Source organism: Leptonychotes weddellii, chromosome 9 (assembly GCF_054177405.1).
Source record: "Leptonychotes weddellii isolate Sample4059 chromosome 9, ASM5417740v2, whole genome shotgun sequence".
NCBI lineage: Eukaryota > Metazoa > Chordata > Mammalia > Carnivora > Phocidae > Leptonychotes > Leptonychotes weddellii.
In genome coordinates, this window is record NC_138377.1 from 86,348,842 (window position 1) to 86,373,160 (window position 24,319).

Genomic DNA, 24,319 nt, shown 5'->3' on the forward strand with positions numbered 1-24,319 from the left:
CCATCTCTCTAAATCCACTGAACCATTCCCAGTCCTTCCATCTCCCTGGATCTCTCAGCAGCATTTGACTCAGTAGATCACTTGGCTTCTGAGTCAAATACTGTCTCAGCCTTCCTCCTACATTCCTGCTTGGCTTTTTCTTACTCTGCTGGCTCCTTCCACTCATTCCTGATTTTTAACTTTGTCTAAACCTCTTCTGTTCTTTAAATACATTCACTCACTTTGGAGGAGATTTATCTAGTCCCATGGCTTTCATTTCCTTCTCCCTGTCAGTAATTCCCAGATCTATATATTCTTCAGTCCTGATATTTCCCCTGAGCTCCATACTTAACAAACATATCGTGCCACCTACTTGACATTTCCATTAGATGTCTAATTAGAATTTCAAGTCGAACATTTTTTTATTTTTTTATTATTTATTTATTTATATATTTGAGAGAGAGAAACAGCAACAGCATGAGAGGGGAGAGGGTCAGGGGAGAAGCAGGCTTCCCGCTGAGCAGGGAGCCCGACGTGGGACTCGATCCCAGGACTCTGGGATCATGACCTAAGCCAAAGGCAGTCACTTAACCAACTGAGCCACCCAGGCACTCTTGAACATTTTTTTAAATAGAACTGGATTTTATCTCCCAAACCTGTTTCTCCCACAGTTTCCTCCTCTGCAGCTACTAGCTTTACCATTCACCTATGCTATGTTCTGAATGTGTCCCCCCCAAAACTCATATGTCAAATCCTAACCCCCAAAACTGATGGTATTAGTGGGTGAGGCCTTTAGGAGGTGCTTAAAAACATTCATGAATGGGATTAGTGCCATTATAAAAGAGCTCCAGAAACATCCCTAACCCCTTCCACCATGTGAGGACACAGCAAGGACTGGCTATGAACCAGGAAGAGGGCCCTCACCAGAAGGTGACCATGCTGGTGCCATGATCCAGACTTCCAGCCCCTGGACTGTGAGCAATAAGTGATTGTTGTGTAAAGATACCCATTCTGTGGCATTTTGTTATAGAAGCCTGAATGGACTAAGAAAATACAGTACCTCAGAATGTAAACTTAAAGCCCATTCTTAACCACTCTATTCTTCTTACACCTAGATATCATACAAATCCAATTGTGTGGGTCCCTATATGTGCCTGATGGCTAGGGCCGGGTGTCCTCAGAATTCCCAGCCAGATGATTTCCAGGATTAGTGCTATAAGTCTTCATTCATGGTTCCATGCTTTCCAGGATTGGGTATGAAATGGTAAACCCAAAGTGCTTGAAAAAGATGACACTGATGCAAACTGAGTCTCTGCATTTATCTTAGCCACTTTAGTCTCTATGACAAGTGATCTTTTTCCCAAGAAGGATGAGCAATTGAATTTTTCCAGTAGCCAATTTCCCAGGGAAGGAACCCCAAGGGGTGGAGGCATGAGGGTTGGGTCCTCTTGGGATCTAATGTTTCCAATCTGAATGGTTGGAGACATTCATATGGATTGGGCCGGATCAGGTAGGCTAGTGGAAGGTTGGAGGAATTAAGCAAGGCTTATTGGAAAGCTGCATCTCCCTCTGGGAACGAAAAAAGGCCTCTTTCCCTTTTGAAAGTGTTAGTTATTCTAACAGCCAAGGAAAAGAAATCTGTAATGAATTTTGTAATAAATTCCAGGAATTGCTAAATATATGTAATGAACCATGTGGGCTCTTACTGTAGGACCATGAACACTTGAAGCGCAATGCAGAAGTCTTGGCTGTACAGAATACAACCCAGAAATTCCTCCATTTTCTTGAACATGTACTTTTCAGCATTGGCCTGCAGGTGGGGCTGTAGCCCACAGAGGGACTAAACGTTCTACAGTATGGCAAGGGACTGATTGGATGTTAGATCCAGATAAGTAATTAGGATATTGCCCAAGTAGATCTTGCCTCCTTGATTCCAGATGTGATTCATTCAGCACAAGAAGATGACTAAGGCACTGCACAGTCCAAATGACACCATAATCTGACAGAGTGAGCCTCTCCCATTGTTTTCAAAGCTTTTGGACCAGTACACGGAAGTATCTACAACCTCCTCCATGTCCAGGTAGGTGATAAGAGAAAAACTGCCTTCTGGATAAGCCCCAATGAACTGCCCATGTGAAGTTGCTAGTGCCTTTGAAGAAAGGACATCTATCTATGAGTAAAGTGGCCAATTCTCTGATAATGCTCCTTCCTAGGCTCAAAACAGCAGGTTAGCATCCCCACTCCATCTCCTGCCACGTCGTCCACCTCCGCTAAAGCTTGTGAAAAGTACTGTTGCCCATAACTGGCTGGGCAGGAAGGCAAACATATTTGGAGTAGGGTCACAAATTCATTCACTCTGCCCTTAGATGTGCAAAGAAAATGCAGCTTCTTTATTTCCCTGTGATACATCTGCTCATCCACAGAGAACTAGGAAAAAGAACCCTACATTTATCCCATTCAGTTAAATTTAGTTCAATTCAATAATTCAGATAAGCCCTTTATGTGAATTCTCTTTCATTTCTTTAAGTAAAATGGTAAATCTTTCAAATTTTCTCTTCATCTCTTTGTGTCCTTCAAGACAGCATCTGTGTGTATTGGGGTCTATAAAGGTTTAGATGACCCATAGCAGCAGAGATGAGATCATCTGGATCTTCACTGGTGAATAGTGGAGTGGTTGGATTTTCTGTTCCTTGGACTGGTGACCACTAAAGCATAGTTTTTCTAGTGTAGCTTTTTTTTCTCTCTCTCTCCTTTTTTAAGATTTTATTTATTTATTTATTTGTCAGAGAGAGGAGAGAGCACAAGCAGGGGGAGCGGCAGGCAGAGGGAGAAGCAGGCTTCCCGCTGAGCACGGAGCCCGATGCGGGACTCAATCCCAGGACCCTGGGATCATGACCTGAGCCAAAGGCAGACGCTTAATGACTGAGCCACCCAGATGTCCCTCTGGTGTGGCTTTCTGAGATGAAGTACTACCTATCTCTGAAATCTGTAGTTCTGGCCTTCTCAAAGTTCATATTCAGCTACCTTTTTGTTTTGACCAGAGTCCTCCAAAGTACTTCTGTGCTCTCAAAACACATGGAACTTGCTGGGTCACTTGTACACCAGGTCATGTGGGCCCAGGAGGGAGCTCAAGCTCATCTATTAACTCACCTCCCACTACACCTCCTCACTGTCATTCCTAGCCAAGACTCTGACCTTTGACCTTGCTTCTGCTCTGTCTTCCTTATTCCATAATCCTTTAGAACTGGAAGAAGCAGTCTTTAGACAATTCATTCGTCCATGTAATATTTCCCTTGTAGGTTATAGAAATTAGACTCATGGCTTAGCTTCCATAGTTAGAAAGGATATCTTCTCTACCCTTAAGAAAAAACACTGTGGTTTGAGTTCCCCTATCTAGTTCTAGATATGCCTTAAATCTGAAAGCCTAGTTTTAAGACTTGATGTAGAGTCAGTACAAAATATAACCAAAGTCTCAAAGGTCAGAAATTACTTTGTTCTATAGCTACACACTGTCCAGTATGGTAGCCAGTAGCCCCATATGGTTAACTTTAAATTTAAAATAATTAAAATTAATTAAAATTTAGAAATACAGGTCCTCATACTAGCCACATTTCAAGTTCTCAGTAGCCACATGTGGCTAGTGGCCACCATATAGGACAGCAAGAATACAGAATACTAACGTCATTGTTAATGTAATGAAAGTTCTATTGGATGGCTATTCTAGAGTCAAACCCACTTCCCTTTCCTGAAGCACTAAGATACTTCATGGAGAAGGAAGCTTCCCATAACGTAAGTTTTGCAGGATATGGCACTACATCTAAAAAAATATTTTTAAATAATTACTCCTAATAGTTGTTGCCCAGGACTCCTAAGAGGTTGGGTTAGTCAATAAGTCCCACCTACTTCTCCAAGAGTCGGTGATGTTCTCTGTTTCTCCTAAGGAGAGGGTACATAGTTTGTGGAGCTTAGTGCAAATTCAAAATTTTTAAATTTTATTCAAAGTTATTTTAAAATGTCAAGATAGTAGTAACAGAGTATTAATGCAGTTACTGACTTTTCTGAGTGAGGGGCCAGTATAACTGCATAGGTCTCACACCTACGAAGCTGGCTTTGTTCAAGATAATTGTACCTAAAAAAGAAATCAAGGCAGCCCTGTGGGCTCACTGGGGAATTTGCTCATGAGTGGCAATGCCAGAGACCACAGCTGGGCCAGTGCTGGCCACACTCAGATGTTAATTCAGACAGCTGCCCAGGGAATGCCTGTAACTGGAGGGAGCCACCTAGCCAAAAAGAAGAGACAGGAAATAAGGGCCCCAACATGTGGTATTGGAAAGCCCAATGCTTGAAGGTCTTGGCATGTCAACTGCTTCCAGCTGGGTATGTTTCCAACCAAACCAGGGCCATGTGCAGCCAGGAAGGCTGAGATTTGTCATGACCGTCATTTTAGAAGCTACTGGAGGACAGGGGAAAGGCCACACACCCAGAAACTTCAGCTTTCCTGCTTGGACAGCTGATGTATGGTATCCAGGAACTTGTGCACAGGGGAGGTCTTCCCTGCCTCAATCTGAGAGACAAGGGGATTTGAGGAAAGGCCAGAACAACAGTCACTCAAAACTTCAAAATGAATCATCAATGCCAAGGAATAAGATGGAAAAAAAAAATCTACTTGTAAGTTGGCTAAGCAGAAGCTGAGGAAAACAGACAAAAACTAAAAGATCTGAGGTGGAAGGTGAGACTTGGAACCTGTAAACATTCTGTAAGATAAGTAAATTAACTCCCACAGCTTCTTAGAGTGTAGCAGATTGGTACCTACAGGGAAATGCTGGTTAAAATTCAATAAAAAATAATTTTTTAACAAACAGCTGAGCTCAAAAGGAAAAAAAAAAGGTCTCAGAATAAAAAGAGAAAAGAAAACCATAGTGGTTTCAGTGTGAGTTGACCCTCTGATTCACTTGATGGTCTAAACAGTTCTTGTTCAAGGTTTTCTTCAGGTGTCCTTGTCTGTCATATCGATCCCCCACCTTGGGCAAAGACCTGGCCCTGAGCCCAGCCCAGGCTCTTGGCCACCCTCTCTGTTCAAGTTTAGAAGCTGAATAAAGGATCTCCCTGAGCTTCCTGAAACACAGATTCTGGGGACCCAAGTAATGTCCTTGAATGAAGACCCCTGAAGTATGAAAAGAGTAGAAAAGTCCAATCACTCAGCCTGGGAAAGCAGTAGGGAAGCTTGCGGTTTTAATTTCTCACATGGGACTTTTAAATTTTTATCCTAACCCTAGGCAGATAGCAAAGTTCTAGTAGAGAGGAAAGAGGAAAATACATTTTAAAACTAGATCAACCTAGGGGCGTCAGTTAAGCGACCAATTCTTGGTTTTGGTTCAGGTCATGATCTCGGGGTCATGAGATGAGCCCTGCATTGGGCTCTGCACTCAGTGTGGAGTTGGCTTGAGATTCTCTCCGTTTCCCCCTGCCCTCCCCCTCTGCCCCTTCTCCCATGCAAATGTTCTCTCAACCTTTCTAATAAATAAATAAATAAAATCTTAAAAAAAAAAAAAACTAGATCAACCTAATAGAAAGTAGAGAAGAAAAAAATCAAAATTAAAGAATGGTAAATAGAAAACAACATAATGAAGTCTAAACAGGTCAATAATCAAAGTATATAAATATTAATATACTGACCTTGCCTACTAAGAGACAGAGATTTTCATAAGAACTTTTAAAAATTCAACCATGTACTGCTTATTAAGAGACACACCTAAAACATTATGATGGAGAGATCATTATGTAAGTGGTAACATGTACTAAAAATTTAATAAAAATTAAACAAATATAATAATATCAATATCAATTTTTTAACTTTAAGCCAAAAGGAGGGTTATTATATGAAGATACAAGGATAAACAGAATAATTCACATTGAAGAAATAGTCATTTGGAACCTCAAACGTATTTTTTTGTGTGTGGGGGGGTATATGTGTGTGTAAATCAAAAATCATAGTTGTAGAAGACATAAACAACATAAGTAATCCTACACCCAAGATTCAAAATACACATTATTTCTAGCACACATGAAACATTTATAAAAATTTACTATAATATGTCAAAAAGCAAATTCCAAATAAATACTAATGACCCAGAATCATATAAAACATGTTCTCTGATAACAATGAGATAAAATTAGAAATCAATATAATAGTTACACTGTCCTTTTCATGTTAGAAGCTTCTAAATATAGGGCACCTCGGTGGCTCAGTTGGTTAAGATCTGCTTTCAGCTCAGGTCATGATCTCAGGGTCCTGGAATCGAGACCCACACTGGGCTCCCTGCTCAGCGGGGAGTCTGCTTCTCCCTCTCCCTGAACCCCTCCCCCCTGCTCCTTCTCTCTCACTCTCTCTTTCTCTCTCTCTCAAATGAATAAATAAAATCTGTTAAAAAAGAAGCTTCTACCTAATTATTAAGTAGGGGAGAAAAATAAATGAAAATTACCAAATGCCCAGATAATGAAAACACTAGTACCAAAATGTGTGGTATGCAATTTAAGCAATATTTAATAGGAAATTTAGAGCTTTAAATGCATATAAGAGAAGAGAAGGAAGCATATACCTCAAAAGCTAATTAGAACAGAGAATGCAAAAGAAAAGAAATAACAAAAGGAAGAGAAAGAGATGAAAGGGGAGAAATCAATAAGGAATCAATAGACCCAAAAGCCAGTTCTTTCTGAAGACTAATAAAATAGGCAAACCTGGCAAAATCGATTGACAGAAAAAGTGAAAAAGTGGGGGAAAAAAGGGACATGACTACAAATAGTCAAAGTTTTTAAAGACCCTAGAAAATACAATGAATATCATTACACAAATAAATTTGACAATTTAATGAAATGGACAGTTCTTTAGAGATATAAAAAATCAGTAAAATTGACTTGAAAAAGAAATGGCAATCTTCATATTTATTTATACCCATTAAATAAATTGAATCTGTAATTTTAAAAAATTGTACCCATTAAGTATGTCTCCTCAGGCAAGAGAAACAAAAGCAAAAATTAACTATTGGAATTATTCCAAAATAAAAAGCTTTTGCACAGCAAAGGAAACCATCAGCAAAACAAAAGAGCAACCTACTAAATGGGAGAAGATATTTGCAAATGATATAGCCGATAAGGAGTTAATATCCAAAATATATGAAGAACTTATACAACTCAACACCAAAAAAACAATCTAATTAAAAATGGGCAGAGGACCTGAATAGACATTTCTCCAAAGAAGACACAAAGATGGTCAACAGATAAATGAAAAGATGCTTGACATCACTCATTATCAGAGAAATGCAAATCAAAGCCACAATGAGATATCACCTCATACCTGTCAGAATGGCTGAAATCCAAAACACAAGAAACAACAAGTATTAGTGAGGACATGGAGAAAAAGGAAACCTCCTGCACTGTTGGTGGGAATACAATTTGGTGCAACCACTGTGGAAAACAGTATGGGGGTTCCTCAAGACATTAAAAATAGAAATATCATATGATCCAGTAATTCTACTACTGGGTATTTACCCAAGGAAAATGAAAATATTAATTCAAAAAGATATATGAATCCCTGTGCTCCTGGAAGCATCATTTACAATAGCCAAGATATGGAAGCAAGCCAAGTATCCACTGACAGACAAATGGCTAAAGATGGGGCATATATATACAATGGAATGTTACTCAGCTATAAAGAAGAATGAAATCATGCCACTTGCAACAACATGGAAGGACCTAGAGGGTAATATGCTAAGTGAAGTAAGACAGATATGATTTCACTTATATGTGGAATATAAAAAAACAAAACAAAGGAATAAACAAACAAAAGCAGAAACAGACCCATATACAAAGAGAATACAATGAATACAATACAAAGAGAACAAACTGATGGTTGCCAGAGGGGAGCGGAGGTAGGAGGATGGGCAAAATGAATGAGGGGGATTGGGAGGTATAGGTTTCCAGTTATGGAATGAATAAGTCACCAAGATGAAAGGTACAGCATATGGGATATAGTCACTGGTATTATAATAGTGTTGTATGGCAACAGACAGTAGCTACATGGGGTGAGCATAGCATAACATATAAATTTGTTGAATCACTATATTGTACACCTGAAACTAATATAACATTTTATGTCAACTATACTTCAATTAAAAAAAAAACTGTACCCATTAAAAAAAGCACCATGCTAACCAAATACTTACCCCCATAGGTGAGTTTAACCAAATCTTCAAAATTTATTTCCTGTATTAGACAGTCTTTTTCAATGAAGAGATAGAAGAGATCCTTGCTTCATTTTATAAGTATACTTTTGATACCCAAACTGCACAAAGACAATATGAAAAAATAAAGTATTTAGTTATTCTTACTTTTGAACACATGCATAAATATTTTAAAATATTACCTAACTGAATTAAGTAATGCATTTATAACACATCATAATAGACAAGGTACAAAGCAAATATAATAAGATGTTAATTGTAGAGTCTGAGTGGTTGATGTATGGGTGTTCACTGTGCAGGCCTACTTTTCTCATTTAAAATTTTTCATTTGAAAACCTTAGGAAAAGTAAGAAATAAAATCTTTGTACATCTGTAACCTCTAAAAGTGTATCAGGACAGAATCCCAAGGATGACTAAAAATCTATCAATGTAATTCATCTCATTAGTACAAATGAGAAATTTATAAAAGTACAATTTATGGGGGGCGCCTGGGTGGCTCAGTTGGTTAAGCGACTGCCTTCGGCTCAGGTCATGATCCTAGAGTCCCGGGATCGAGTCCCGCATTGGGCTCCCTGCTCGGCGGGGAGTCTGCTTCTCCCTCTGACCCTCTTCCCTCTCATGCTCTCTGTCTCTCATTCTCTCTCTCACAAATAAATACAATCTTAAAAAAAAAAAAAAAGTACAATTTATGGGGGTACCTGGGTGGCTCAGTAAGATAAGCGTCTGATTCTTAGTTTCTGCTCAGGTCAGGATCTCAGGTTCATGAGATCGAGCCCCACCCCTCATCCCCAGTCAGGCTCGGACTCAGCATGGAGTCAGCTTGGGATTCTCTCTCTCTCCATCTGCCCCTCCCCCCACTCACGTTCTCTCTCTCTCAAATAAATATGTAAAATTTTTTTTTTTAAGTGTAATTTATGGAAAAAAGAAAAACTACTGGCAAACTGGGAATGGACTACAACCTCATCATCCTGATGAAGAGTGTTGTAGGCTTGGGCGTGGCTATTAGTGGCAGAAAACTCCAAACTATATAGAATTTTACTTCTCTCTCATATAAAAGACTAGTTAGGTGGCCCAGAGGCAAGTTCTTTCTATCATATTATGTTTTGTGTGATCTTTATTCCTAAGATTACTTCAAGTCCAATATATTGCTCCAACTCCAGTCATCACATCTGCATTCCAGGCCGCAGGAAGTAGAAAAGGGGAAAGTGGTTATGTTTCCCCTTTAGGATACACTGAAATTTGCACGTATGACTTGCATTTACATCCCCATGGCAGAAACTAGTTATGTGCCTTCACGTAGTCGAAGATGGCTGGGAAATACAGGTATTTTCTTGGCAGACATGTCTTCAGATAAAATTTAAAGATTTTGGGGTGCCTGGGTGCCTCAGTCAGTTAAATGTCTGACTCTTGATTTCAGCTCGGGTCATGATCTCAGGGTCGTGAGACTGAGCCTTGGAGCCTGCTTAAGGTTCTTTCTTTCCCTCTCTCTTTGCTCCTCTCACCCCTAAAAAAATTTAAGATTCTACTTAGGGAAAAGGAGAGAACCAATTCTTGGGGGGAGGGAGGGCACCCAGCAGTCTCTTCCACATGTATCTATCAGAAACCTCTAGAAAACATGACAGTGGTAAAACATTACACATGTGCTCTCTAGAGTCAGGAACAAGTCAAGAGTTCCTGTTATCACAGGTTCTCTCTCTCTTTTTTTATTTTTATTTTTATTTTTATTTTTATTTATTTATTTGACAGAGAGAGAAAGCTGGGGAGGGGCAGAGGGAGAAGCAGGCTCTCTGCTGAGTAGGGAGCCCGATGTGGGGCTCGATCCCAGGACCCTGGGATCATGACCTGACCCGAAGGTAGAAGCTTAACAACTGAGCCACCCAGGTGCCCCTCATAACTTCTTGTAGTGAGTCCTAGCCAGTGTGATACTTAAAAAGAAGGAGGAGGAGGAGGAGAGGAGGGGTAGGAGAGGAGGAAGAGGAGGAGGAAAGAAAGAAAGAAAATTTTTCTTATTTGCAGACCATGGGATTATTTACATAGAAATTGCATAGGGAGAAAAAAAGAGAGAGAGGATGAAAGCAAGAAAAGGAAGAAAGGAAGGAAGGAAGGAAGGAAGGAAGGAAGGAAGGAAGGAAGGAAGGAAGGAAGAAAGAAAGAAAGAAAGAAAGAAAGAAAGAAAGAAAGAAAGAAAGAAAGAAAGAAAAAGAAAAGAAAGAAAGAGGAAGAAAGCAAGAAAAGCAAGCAAGCAAGCAAGCAAGAACAAATGAACTTTAAAACATGGTTGGTGTAAATGTGCATTGTTTAAAAACCACACTGGAGAATAATGTTGCAATATTAAATGAGGTTGGTATGCACATACCCTATGACTTAGAATTCTCCTTGTGGATATATATCCTAAAAAATTCACATACATGTCCCCAGAGAGACGTGAAAGAGAATGTTTATTGTGGCATTATATTTAACAGCAAAAACGTGAAAACAAACTGAGTGTTTAAAAACACGATTGTGGATAAACTGTGGTGCCAGAGTCACACAATGAAATACTAAATAGGTATGTACTAAATATATAACAACCAGGCAGGAAGGATACATGCTAATTTTGGGATACTGATTACCTTTGGGCAGAGAGCAACAGAACTGGGCAGTGGGGGCTGTGGTTAAAATGTATCCATATTGTTAAAACAAAAAACTCTAAAGCCATTATGGCAAGATGTCAACATCAGTTAAATCTGTTAAAAACAATGAGCCTGACCATATGTACAGACTGATAAGGAATGATTTCCAAGGCATACTGTTAAGGACAAAAGTAAGCTGTGGAAGAATGTGACATGTAGACTACCATTTGTGTAAAAGGGGGATCAGCTTGTGTTGAATATTTCTGAATGACACAAAATAAACGGACAATGATGATCTCTAAAGGGGAAGGAGGCTGAGGACTGGGGCCAGCAGTGGAAAAGAGACCAACTTTGTGAACCTTTTTCTACTATTCGGCTGCTTTTAGCTCTTGCATTTGTTTTCTCAAAAGTAAAATATTAAAGCAAAAAACATCTTTAATTAAAATTATTTCTACCCCAACAATGCATTTAGAGCCAAAATTACTCTTTTGAGGAATATTTTGCATAAAAATATAAGTGTATCCTTATGTTTGCCATCTTCCCAAATGACTGATTTTTCCAAAGAGTTCTTGATAATAAGTTCCTTATGATCAGTCACACAGAAATATACACCCTGCCCGCTGCATCTGCCTTAACTGTGCATCTATTTATATGGTATGACGGATACTTTCCCTAATAGATCTTACCATTTCCCCTGCTAAGGAATTGAGTGCTGACTAAATGGTTGATGACACATGGGAGTTATTCCTACATTTTCCACACACAGTAAGACAAATCAATGCAATGCCCTTTCTGCTGGTAGAAGCACTAACAGCTTTGGGGCATTGTCAGAAGGGGTGGGGGGCATACAATGAATCCACAGTTCTGGACTTTTCTTTGAGAGGCAGCCTGAGGCAATTTGAGAGCAAAAGCAGGATTTGGAGTTCCTAACCTCACACGTTTTATTTCTGTGAGCTAATTTACAATCAAGAGAGCTCCCATGCTGTCAGATCTAGAACTCAACTACTTCAAACAGTAAACTTCCCTCTTATATTTTGCTTTGAGTTTCTTAAGCATGAGTTTGTTTAAAAGCTGATTACCTGAGTAGAGTAGTGATTTTCAAACCTTTTATCGTAGGACCACTTTAGGAAACAAAACTGATCCTCACTGCCTTCTCTTTCCCGAAGCTAGACCCTCTGGGCCCCATGCCCCAGCTGGTGGAAAGTGCAAGATTCTGGTTTATACCACTTTACAGGTATCGGGGAGGCAGGAGAGAGACTCAGGGTAATAGGGGAAAAGAGGAAAGAGGCTCATAGTCATCTCTTTTTTATGTCTTTCATTTCACAACTTCTTCCTTCCCATGCCTGCTGGTGTGCTCCCTCACCTTGTTTCAGAGCCAAAAGGCAGGTCAACTTCACTGCTTCTTATCCAAGTTGGCAGAGGTTGGTGGCAGCAGGGTGGTAACTCTGCCCGATGTTCTCAAGCTACACTTGGGACATGTCCAACAGCAAAGTCACTCAGTAAACAGTTCTCTGTATTCTCTTTTCCTTGAGTTGGCTGGAATATCTAGGACCTAGTACCACCCACTCTTTAATTCAAGACAAGCCCACAGACCAGAAACTTCACAGATCACCCTATCTTAAAGCTGTCTTTTTCGAGGTACAAAATGCCATCCCCCAAATCATTGATATGTTACATTATTTCAATTCCAAGCCCTATCGATGTCCTTTTCAAGGCTTGGTTTTTCTATTTTTAGGAATATTTCCTGTACATCATTCATTCAATATTCAAGAACCTTACTAAATGTCTATTTTGTGCCTAGTTTTGTACTGGGGTTGAGTGGGGTTAAGGGAGATGAACAGATATTGCATGTAACCGTTCCTTATTTTAAGAAGCTTACAAAATGACTGGAAAGAGAGAAGTCAATATGAAACAAATAAAGAATAACTCAAGACAAGAGATCTTTTTTTTTTTTTTAAAGATTTTATTTATTTATTTGAGAGAGAGAGAGAGAAACAGCATGAGAGGGGAGAGGGTCAGAGGGAGAAGCAGGCTCCCCGCTGAGCCGGGAGCCCGATGTGGGACTCGATCCCAGGACTCCGGGATCATGACCTGAGCCGAAGACAGTCGCTTAACCAACTGAGCCACCCAGGTGCCCAAGACAAAAGATCTTTAAACACCAAAAGCAAGGAATAAATATAAGAGACCTGGAGAGATTAGGAAAAGCTTTAAGAAAGATGTTGGGCTGGAGCTAGGTTTTTAAGGAGGCGTGGAAGGTTGGGGAGGGTTTTCTAGGTGTGAAATAATAGTGAAGACCACAGAGGCTGGTCTCAGCAGAGCAGACCGTGGGACTGACAGAGCCGTCTAATAAAGCAACTCTGAAACCCGGTAAACAGGTAAATAAGCAAACAAAACCAAGGGGCAAAGATAGATTAATAAGTTGGGAAGAATTAGTTATTTGGCTACATATAGACTCCTAGAGATCAAAGGGACCTCATGAATTATGTCATCCACCTTCTTCCTTCATTTTACATATGAGAACATGGGATTAGAGAGGTGAAGTGATTTCACCATATCAGGTAACAAATTAGTGCCAGAGTAGAAATTCAACTCCAGAGCTTCTGACTCCCAACACATCACACTCTGCTTCAAACCATCAGACTATTATGCTCAGATGACCCCAGGCCAATTGGGACCAGTGACATACTAACGGTAACAATGTAGGTTTCAAAAGGGAGGATTGTAGGAGGGATAAAGCTCATTTTCTACACAGATACTTGGGATATTTCTAAATTTTTCTTTTCTTGAATTGTAGTACTTATTGCCTCATGTTTCACCTCCTTTGCTTCACATTCAAAGTCTTCCACAACATGGCCTTTCCAGGCTTTCTGACTTTATTTCCCAACACTTTTCACTCTATGGCCTCTACTCTAGCCAGATATGACCATCCACAGTCCCCAGCTTTCGCCTGGCTCATTCTCCCCTCTGGGGCACTGCTCCTGTCATTTCCCCTCTCTCTAAGAATTTGTTCCCTTTTCAACATTGACATAAAAACCTGGGGTTCAGTTAGGATCTTCAGCTACTTCAAGTCTTCTCTATACTCCTACTTAGTTCAATGCAACCCAGCTCATTTCAGTAAAATTTTATGGAGGACCTGCTGTGTGCCAGGAACTCTTACTAGGCACTCAGGATTCCAGACTAAGTAAGAGATGGGTGCTGCCCACTAGAAGGAGACTGCAGGCAGATGTTAAAAGCAAATCATCACCACCCAGAATCATAAAAAAAAAAGTACAAAAGACAGAGACAGCACAATCAACAGGATTGAAAGAGAGGAGACCTCATTGAGAGAGTGATGTCTGAGCTAGGTAAATGGATGAGTGGGAGTTTATCAAGGGCTAAATTGGGGGAAAGGGAAGGAAAAGACTGGTCTATGCAGACTACATGTGGAAATACACAGCATTTGGTAAATTTTGTTTTGTTTTGTTTACTAAACCAGCTTTGGATTTGGTACCAGGATTTGGTTTGCTTTCAAAATAATGTGCAAATAGATGAGCAAGGGGAGATAAGGCAAGAGAGTTCTCAGGGGCTTCTCACCAGGCTACAGAGGCTGGATTGATCCTGTCCGTGATAAGAGCTACTGAAGACATTTTAAGTGTCAAGTGTTAGGCTGCGTGGTTCAGAGGAATCTTGGCTCTACCATATATTCAAGTAATCAAGTAAAGCTAAATGAAGGAAAGTTCTGGAAACAGACTCTGAAGAATGGGTAAAATTTCAACAGACTGAAATGGAGGGGAAGTTATTACACCATTAGTGGAAACAGCAAAGCTGCCATTTAATTGTGACCTTATTGTTCTAAGTATGTTAATTTTTTCTCCTGAGACATATTACCTAAATTCTTCAAGGACAGGGATTATTTTCCAAGTTTCCTTTTAATAGCTCCAAGTACCTAACACATCTCTGGATACACAGTGGGTGTTTGGTCAATTATCAATGACCTTTGGGATGTGGCAAAAAAAAGAAGGAGAAAGAAGAAGAAGGAGAAGGAGGAGAAGAGGAAGAAGAAGAAGAAGAAGATTCTTAAGAAAGAGAGAAGAAAACCCCTCATATTTGTTCATGACAGAAGCTTGTGTTTATTCCTAAATCTGTTGCTAGGAATGAAAATTCATAAGGTTTTATAAATCCATAATTTGAAATGAAGATGGTGTGTATAATTGGAAGCTTATGGTTGTCTAATAAAGGACAGAAGATACCAATTAAAGCCAAAATTCCATCTCTAAGCAGCCTTTCTCACTGTGTGGGCATCCCAACTGCTAAGTTTGTTTAATAGATCAAATTAAATGGATGACTGTTTTTGAAGGGCATCTTAGGGACTTGGGACTTAGCTCTCCTTTGGTGCATGTGTCCCTAAGCCCACTACTGACAGAAGTATTCAGTTTTATTATCGGAAAGCCAAACCACTTTTAGATATTGAGGAGAGTGATAATATGATATAAACACTTTGTGAAGGACTATATATACATGCTATTTATTTCTTCTTTAAGAAAAAAAAAAAAGGGCCATAGTTTCCCCAATTCTCTTTGTTTGTTCCAAATCTTATCAGGCTCTGAAAAATACCCGTCAAAAAAATTTATTTAGGTATAAAGTAATTTTTGTTCCATAAAAATAAATGTTGTTTTTATGTGTTCAACAGTGCTCATATTGCATTACATATGTTATTTTTAACTCATAAGTGGTAAGATGCTGTCATGCGGGGATGATATTCAAATAGTTAACAATGGTACAGCATATACAGCAGTCATTGAGAATGGACCCCTGAGCAATCTGGATGGATGCCAGCCAGTTCTCCAGACCTGCATATACAAGCTCCATCTCAGCCCTGGCGTAGTAGACTTTTAAGCTACTTTTGTCCATACATTTCCCTTCTGATAATAGTCACACATTTTCCTTTGGAGGACTGCCCTACCCAATTCCAAGTGATCTTGAAGGAAATGGCCATAATGGGACTCCACTTTCCCTTGGCCACAAGGCTGGGACATGTGATCCAGATTTAGCCAGTCAAAATATCCTGTTCTTTCACCACAGTAATTAATTGAGAAATGGGTACATGACCCAGTTTAGGGCAAGTAGAGTCCTTCCCAGAACTGTTCCCCTGGACTTAACTGGGATGATTTCCCCTACTTTGGAAACTGCTAAACTTGAAGGAATTGAACACAAGGCAACTGGAGGCTACACTGCCTTCAGAGAGGAGAAATCCTACTGAACAACAAAGCCAAGAAGAAATAAATGATCCTGAGAGAGGATTAGAGAGAGAAAGTCCTGACAACATTATTTGAACCTCTGGAACCAGCCATGCCTACAGCCAGGTGCAATCTCCTGGACTTCCTATTAACTCAAAGAAATATGTTCTCTTTATCTACCTTTCTCTTTTCTCTTTCTTTCCTTCTTTCTTTTCTTTTGCTTAAACTAAATTGAATTGAATTTCTTTCCCTTGCATTCAAATAAGTACTGATTAATAATTATGCCCACATAACATAATTCTATATAATTTCCATTACACAACGCTGATGAAATCTTGAACTTAATTGAAAATTCTGCTTTTTATTAGATTGTCCTAAGGCTCCAAACCAATACATTATGCAACTAGGAAGCATCATGGGTCCTTAATCAGGGGAATAACAAAATAAAGATGGTGCTTTAGAAAAGTTTGCCTGCCAGAGATGTGTGGAAATAATCAAAACAACATATGCTCATACATGTATTCGGATATATATTTTTTTCCTTAATTTTCAAACATGTCAGGTACCATTTCTTTTTATGTTAGCATAACTGAAAAGAACTGTTATTGCCCATACCTTAAGAATTCTTAGAAATTATTATACACTCTGCTTTTTATTTTTTGGAACACTGAATCACAGATTTACATCATTTACTTATCCTACAAGCAGATATTAGGAAGTTGCTATGTGCAAGTTACTGTTAGAGGCTCTAGGGATAAAAAGATGAATTAGACAATTTCTCCGCCCTCCAGGAATTCACATTCTGTGAGAGATGCAGAAGTGTAAATAGATAAATAGTGTAATAGTTGGCAGGACTGGAACCCTTCCTTCTGCTGGAGGTCTCCTCTTCACTAGCATTATTAGCTGAGAGCTGTATGCAGGGAGTAGAGTAGGTCCACACAGCTCCATAAAACAGCTCGTGAGTATCCAGGCCAAGCAGCTCACTAAATCATGTAGCCCTGGGTTTTCTTGCATTTCAGGCACAACTCAGATTCCTTTGGTCTTTTTTTATGTAAAGAACTTTCTGACAGGAAAAATAAAGAGGTATACTATGGTTGTTGAATGTGGTCTTAACTCTTTTTACAAGGCCAGATATGATATTTAGGAAGTCACTTTGGTTGATTTATACTGCAAATTGTAAATTAAATTTAAATTTTCAAAAGTTTAATTATGAACAAAATTATTGAGAGCACAGCAAGGGGACCCACTAAATTTACATTTTCAATCATTATCAAGCCTCTGTTTATTTGGAGCCACTCCCTCCTTAAAGATGCAAAGCAGTTAGACCTTTAGAGTGGATTCTGTTACAAGAAATTCCTCCAGGCTGTCTCATTTTCCTCAATTCCTCATTGGAATTTCACAATAACTTAACACATAGCTGGAATTCACTACAAATTCCTAGGAGCTAGAAGACAAAAAGACATAATTTATTTTACCTTTTTTTCTTATTCTAGTTCCTGTATCTTTCTCTGAGTGTTGTTTGCTTTAGTGGATGGTTGGTGTGTTTGAAAAGGAGAAAAAAAAATAAGTCTTCATTCCTTTTCCCTTTCTATTTTAACTGGTTCTTTAATTTTCCATGTAGACTTTCAAACTAAATAGAGTCTAAAAAGACCTGGTTTTTACTTCCAAAGTAACTCTTAAAAGGGGGGAAATATTTATTGTGTTAGATTTCTTAGAGAGGATTTAGCACCTGACTTCTAAATTAAATGATTTGGGAACTTAAAAGCTCTTTAGAAATTACCTAGTCCGTGTTGGGAAAACTGGACAGCTGCATGCAAAAGAATGAAACTGCACCACTTTCTTACATGATGGACAAAAATAAACTCAAAATGGCTTAAAGACTTAAATATAAGACCTAAAACAATGAAACGCCTGGAAGAAAACATAAGCAGTAAGCTCTTTGACATTGATGTTAGCAATATATTTTTGGATATGTCTCCTCAGGCAAGGGTAACAAAGCAAAAATAAACAAATGGAACTACATCAAACTAAAAAGCTTTGAACAGCAAAGGAAACCATCAACAAGACAAAAAGACAGCCTACTGAATGGGAGAAGATACTTGGAAATGATATATCCAATAACGGATTGATACTGATACAACTCAATACCCCCAAAACCCAAATAATCTGATTAAAACATGGGCAGAGGACCTGAACAGACATTTGTTAAATTACTTGCTTAATTCACAGAGCTAGTAGTGATCACAACCAAAACTAGAACCCAGATCTCAACAAGGTTGTCAACGTTGTTGGAAAATTCCCCACCCATTTCTCATAATAGCTATTACAAATCTTCACAACTGTTTTCGTGAATCTTTATACAACTACCTCTCATCACTCTGGTCCCTACTTTAGAGAAAACTAAAAGCTACCAAGCATGACTCCAGTTTCCACTTTTAAACTTTCTCATATTTCATCTCAAAGGAACATTATCATTACTCTTCAAGGGGAAATCCTGCCATTTGTTACCTGTATCACATTGAGTCCCACCTTTTCTGAGATCCTATTTTGTTAATTATTTCTTCTGACATATATGGGAATCCTTTCTCCATTCACTCCTTTTTAGCACATAAATATGCTCAAGGACTTGCATTTCTAATGATGTTATGTCCCATTCTAGACCCATTCTTTCTTTCCTTTTCATCATAACCAAGCACATTTTAAGAAACTGCTCTTAAACTGTTCCTACATTCTCACCTCTTACTCCTTCAACTTCGAATAGAAGACTTTTGACACTATCATTCAAATGAAAGTGTTTGGGCAAAGACCATCTATGCATTTAAGGACATTTCAATTTCCTCCTTTTGAGAACTCGCTTCTCTTTTGACCGCCTTATTCCCATCTTAACACTGGGTTTGTAAGTTTTTATCTTTCCCTTCATTCATTCCTTAATTACTGATGCTTCCTAACATTCTGTTCTCAGACCCTTTCTTTCTCATTTTGTACTTTCTTTGGACAAGTCCCATTTATATCCATGCCCAGCTCTGACACACAAATTTGTATAATGTAAAAAATATTTCTCTTAAGTTTTCAATGTTAACCAAAAGTAATTTTATTAGAATATTATTTACTTACCTAAATATAAGTATAAATTCCTTATGCTTATAGCTCTTAACAAGCTTACAACCAAATCTTTATAAAATAAATTGAAATAAAGCTAAAAATCTAAAACACTCCTAAGATGAAATAAACATCAATTTATGTGGATGGTTATATTTTTTTCTTGAAACTAACTAAATTGCCAACTCAGAATGTGAATATGGGGCTGGCTGCTAATAACATGGGTTCTTTTTAATTTTTTTTTAAAGATTTTTATTTATTTACTTGAGAGAGAGAGACAGAATGAGAGAGAGGGAGAGAAAGAGAGTGCAAGCAGGGGGAGGAGCAGAGGGAGACGGACAAGCAGACTCTGTGCTGAGCACAGTGCCTGACGGGGGGCTTGATCCCAAGACCCCGAGATCATGACCTGAACCAAAACCAAGAGTCAGATGCTTAACCAACTGAGCCACCCAGGTGCCCCAGTTCTTTTTAATTTAAATAGAACTGTGTACCATGAGATGATTCAGTTCTCCCACCACTGTTCTCTATTCACACTATGAAACCTTCATTCACATGAGTGAGCACACAATGATACCATTTCATCTTCACTTGACCTGATTGCATCATGTACATAGTAAGCCAGGCTCTGTGATACTTGGCACAAGCAAGATTATAAACATAAATACAAATGCAGACACTGAAGTAAGTTGGCAATACTATTAATAAAGTGGTCATCCAGATGATCCAGATTATTGTTGAAATGAAAGCATGAATATAAGCATTACTATAAAAATCTACTTAGCAAACACATAAACCTCTGAAAATATATTTGATGGATCCTAGGGTTCTGGCATCTATAGGGTATCTATAGTCCAAAACCCTCTCCTGAGCCTCTGCCCTGTATATGCAACTGTCTACTGAAAATTTCTCTACCTATATGACCTATAATCACCTCAGATACAACATGTCCAAACTGAACTTATCCTTCCCCACGCACACACCCACCTTAACCTGTATTCCCAATCTTAGTTAATGACATCATCATCTACTCAGTTACTTAAACCAAAAACTCATATTAGTTTCCTTCCTCTGTCTTACCTCCTACATTCAATTGTTACAGATACTACTTCCTAAACTTCCTTCAAATCAATGGTCATTTTTCTTTTGACCCAGAAATCCTACTCAAAAATATCCCAAGGATATAATCAAAATATTAATAAAGCAACAAATAAACAAAGAGGAAAGATGTTCACTTCAATATTATACTTAATAAAAAAACTAATGAAGAAATAAAAAAGAATTAGCATGACAATTTAAGAGTAGGGGAAAGATTAAGCTAAATATGTTAGGGGTTATCTTTATTCAGAAATAACATAATATTCTAGCTCTTGGCAGACTACCTATCAAGTTTCTTTTTAAATGCCCAGTGCAAAACACCTTAAAAATGCTAGTTAAATTTAAAACAATTTTTTACACCCATGATTGATTTATTGATTTATCAAGAATGTAAGAGAGATCCTCAGAAGCCAAAATAAAGAACAAGAAGAAGGGGATCATAAATCCAAAGAGATATAAGAGATCTGAAGCCAGCTCTTGTCTTGGGTATATGTCAATTTTTGGTGGCCTAGAATTTTTAAAGGCATTGAGCATGGCAAACAAGAGACAATGTAAGCCCAAGGAAAGCAGGATATTATATTGGACTTTGCATATAGCAAGGAATCCCAAAAAGCCATATCCTCAGTGAGTAAACTAGAAAACAATCTGTCCCCCACTCCTGGTTTCAGGTCGGGTTGTAATCTCAGGGTTGTGGGATTGAGCCCTGTGTGAGGCTCCATGCTCAGCTCGGAGTCTGTTTAGGATTCTCTCTTCCTCTTTCCCTCCCTCCCCCCTCCCTCCCGTCTTCTCTCCCACTCTCTCTCTCAAATAAATAAATCTTAAAAGAATAACTAATACAGCTAATAAACTAATTCAACAAGTTACAGGGTATAAGATTAACACTTAAAAATCAGTTATGTTGCTATATAACGGCAGTAAACAATCCAAAAAGGAAATTAAGGAAACTAAGCAAATTCCATTTACAATATCATCCAAAAAAACAAAAATAGCTCAGAATACACTTAACCAAGGAGATGAAAGACTTGTACACTGTTAAGTATAAAAAATTGCTGAAAAGAAATTAAAGAGCTAAATAAATGGAAAGATACTCTGTGTTCAATTATTGAAAAACAATATTGTTATATGGCAATACTACCCAGAGTGGTCTACAGATTCATTGAAATTCCAAAGGCCTTTTTTTTGCAAAAACAGAAAGCCAATCCTCAAATTCATGTGGAACTACAAGGGACTCTGAATAGCCAAAACAATCTTGAAAAAGAACAAAGATGGAGGCCTCATTCTTACTGGTCAGAAACTTACTACAAAGCTACAGTAATCAAAGCAAGGTTGTACTGGCATGAGAATAGACTGATAGAACAACAGAATGAAATTAAGAATCCAGAAATAAACCTATATATCTGTGGCCAACTGATTTTCAACAAGAATATCAACACTATTCAATTGAGAAAGAACAGTCTTTTCAATGAATGGTTACTGGGACAAATGGATATCTATATATAAAAGAATGAAATTGGACTTCTGCCTCACAGCACATAGAAAAAATTAACTCAAAATGGATCAAAGACCTAAATGTAAGAACTAAAACTATAAAGCTCTTAGAAGAAAACAAAGGGGTAAATCTTCATGTACTCAGACAATGGATTCTTAGATGTGCCATTAAAAGTATGAGCAACAGAAGAAAAAATAGATAAACTTGACTTCATCAAAATTAAAAACTTTTGTACATCAAAGAACATTATTAAGTAAGTAAAAAGATAACCTCAGGATGGAAAAATATTTTCAAATTATATCTGGTACGAATACAGTGTCTCGAATATATAAAGAACTCTTATAACTCAAAAACAAAAAGAAAAAACTAATTTAAAAGTGCACAAAGGACTTGAATAAAAATTTCTGTTAAAAAGAATATACAAGGGGCTCCTTGGTGGCTCAGTCGTTAAGTGTCTGCCTTCGGCTCAGGTCATGATCCTAGGGTCTTAGGATCGAGCCCCACATTGGGCTCCCTGCTCAGCAGGAAGCTTGCTTCTCCCTCTCCCACTCCCCCTGCTTGTGTTTCCTCTCTTGCTGTCTCTCTCTCTGTCAAATAAATAAAATCTTTTTTAAATATAAATAAATAAAAAGAATATACAAATGGTAAACAAGCATATGAAAAAGTGCTCTACATCATTAGTCACTAGGGAAATGCAAATCAAAACCACAATGAGATACCGCTTCACACCCACTAGAATAACTATAACAATAAAACAAAAACAGAAAGTAACAAGTATCGATGAGGAGGAAGAGAAATTGGAATTCTTATATATTGCTAGTGGGAATGTAAAATGGTACAGCCACTGTGGAAATACTTCAGCAGGTCCTGAAAAGTTAAACATTTAATTACCATATGACTCAGCAATTCCAGTCTTATGTATAAATCCAAAAGAATTGAAAACAGGGACTCAAACAGATACTTGTACACTGATGCCAATATTCCCATTACAGCATTATTCATAATAGTCAAAAGGTGGAAACAGCCCAAATGTCCATCAACAGATGAATGGATAAACAAAATATGGTATCTATATTACTCAGCCATAAAAATGAATGAAGTAATGATACATGCTACAATACTGTTGGACTTCAAAATATTATGCTAAATGGAAAAAGCCAGACACAAAATGTCATATAGTACATGATCCCATTTTTAGGAAATATCTATAATAGGTAAATTCATAGAGACAGAAAGCAGATTGGTGGTTCCAAACCTAGAAGGATAGAGAAATGGAGAGTGACTGCTCAATGGGCATAGGGTTTTCTTTTGGGGTGATGAAAATGTTTTGGAATCAGATAAAGGTGGTAGTAATACAACGTTGTGACTGTACTAAATGCCACTGAATTGTACACTCTAAAATGGTTAATTTTACATTATGAGTTTGAATTTTAAAAAGTATAAATTCATACATACTCATATAGAAATAGAGAAAGCAAAATGTGACAAAATGGTAACAGTTTGTGAATCTAAATAAAAGATGTATGGATGTTTGTTGAATTACTCTATATAGGAGTCTCTTCTCAAAATAAAATATTGGAAAAACTTGTACAAAATAACTTAGCTTCAAAATATAGAATGCAAAAATTGACAAAATCACAAGGAGAAATTGGCAAATCCACCAACAAAGTGAGAGATTTTAATAAACTCTCTAAATAATTGATAAAGTAAACAGATTAAAAAATTAGCAAAGATAAAGAATATTTGAACAAGTTTGATTTAATAGACATGTAAAAAACATTGCATCCAACGTCTGCAAAAATATAACCTTTTAAATACATATGAAGTATTTATGAATATTGTGTATTAGGAGATAAAGCAAGTCTCAACAAATTCTGATGAATCAGTATCATACAGAACACATCCTGACTACAAAGCTAGTATTCATAAACTAATAACAAAAAATATATTTTTAAAAATCGACATTAAAAATTTTCAAAATGCATTTCTAAATTATTCATGGAATAAGGAAAAATATGATGAAAGAAAAGATGGAACTAAATGATAACAAAAACATTACACATCGGGGTGCCTGGGTGGCTCAGTCATTAAGCATCTGCCTTCAGCTCAGGTCATGGTCCCAGGGTCCTGGGATCGAGCCCACATCGGGCTCCCTGCTCCGTGAGAAGCCTGCTTCTCCCTCTCCCATTCACCCTGCTTGTGTTCCCTCTTTGGCTGTGTCTCTCTGTCAAAGAAATAAATCAAATCTTTAAAAACAAACAAACAAACAAACAAAAAAACAGCACACATCAAAACTTGCAGTACTAGAGGCATATCTAGTGGAAATATCTTAGAAAATATCTTAGAAAAGCCATCTTAGAAAAAAGAAAAGCTGAAAATTAATGATATTAGTTGAAAACATTGAAACATTATAAAAAGAGCAAGAGAATAAAGATATTCAAAGTGAGAAAATAATAGAAATTAATGAAATAGAAAACAAATATACACAAAAGAGCATCAATAAAGGAAAAAATTGCTTTTGAAAACACTAACAAAATTGTCAAACCTCTGGCAAGATTAATCAGAAAAAAGGGAGACACAAGTTAAAGA

General features: G+C 37.8%; 1 protein-coding gene across 5 annotated transcripts in view; it reads right to left on the reverse strand.

Annotated features, from left to right (window-relative positions):
• The window catches only part of ZNF280D (zinc finger protein 280D), a 301,459-nt gene that overhangs the window by 232,906 nt on the left and 44,234 nt on the right, over window positions 1–24,319 (reverse strand). For all 5 annotated transcript variants that reach the window (XM_081831114.1, XM_081831118.1, XM_081831120.1 and 2 more), the window contains exon 2: window positions 8,202–8,320. The gene's annotated coding sequence lies outside the window, so the exon portion shown is untranslated. The remainder of the gene's footprint in view (window positions 1–8,201; window positions 8,321–24,319) is intronic.